We start from the raw sequence: 924 nt of genomic DNA, 5'->3' as shown, positions 1-924 counted from the left end.
GGGGGGGGGGGGGGGACTAATTAGTTGTCATTTTAAATAGGGAATAAGAAAAATAAAATAATGATCAGAAATATTTGTATCATTTAATAAAATGTTTACAAAAATACCAAATATCTCCAAATATTGTTGTTCTTTATTTAAAAAATTAAACAGGTTATTTAAATTTCTAAAATATATATCGTTTAAGAATTTAGCATTTCAAAAATTGATAAGATTGACGATATTAAATATTTTTATAAACATTAAATGAAATACAAATATTTTCAATCACATTTTTACTTTATACATAAATAAAAAACTGTCAAATGTTTTTTTTTTAATTAAAAATTATTTTGCTTATTCCTTATACGTTTAAAAGTGACAGCTGATTAGTTTCAATTTTCCAGACACTGTTATATAATACTAGTCAATTTATTTATTGGGAAAGACAGTAATTATTTATTTGAAGTAAGAGCGTTATATATTTCAACTTTTAATACTTAAGTTAACTAATTAATTACTGTCTTTCAATATTTAATTGATCAGATCAGTATCAGATTTCTACAAGAGTTTCAGACGGTTCTTGCAAAAATATCTAAAACATTTTAAGTCTCGCGTTTCCGATTTTAGACTTTTGTTGCCCGAATAAAAATTCAACGCGTCGAAAAATTCACGGACGACAACGCAAAACGATGCGATGTGACGCGACGTTCTCATGAAACAAGGCGATATATACGCGTCCGTCCGTCCGTCCGTCCGTCTGCGCGCGCGACAGAGGGACAGAGATGCGGCATGCGGCCGCATAGGGTCGTGCACTTGATATTGAAGCGACTTCGTGGCGCTTCGGCGACGCTCGGCCGTCTCCGGGTGTTCTCGATGCATGTTACGCGGTGTGCCGGTGGGCCGCCGGAGCCCCCGGAGGAGCGGGAGGAGCGGAAGGAGTGA

Source organism: Trachymyrmex septentrionalis, unplaced genomic scaffold (genome assembly GCF_001594115.1).
Source record: "Trachymyrmex septentrionalis isolate Tsep2-gDNA-1 unplaced genomic scaffold, Tsep1.0 scaffold76, whole genome shotgun sequence".
In the NCBI taxonomy this organism is placed as follows: Eukaryota; Metazoa; Arthropoda; class Insecta; order Hymenoptera; family Formicidae; genus Trachymyrmex; species Trachymyrmex septentrionalis.
Note: the sequence above shows the minus strand (reverse complement) of the source record.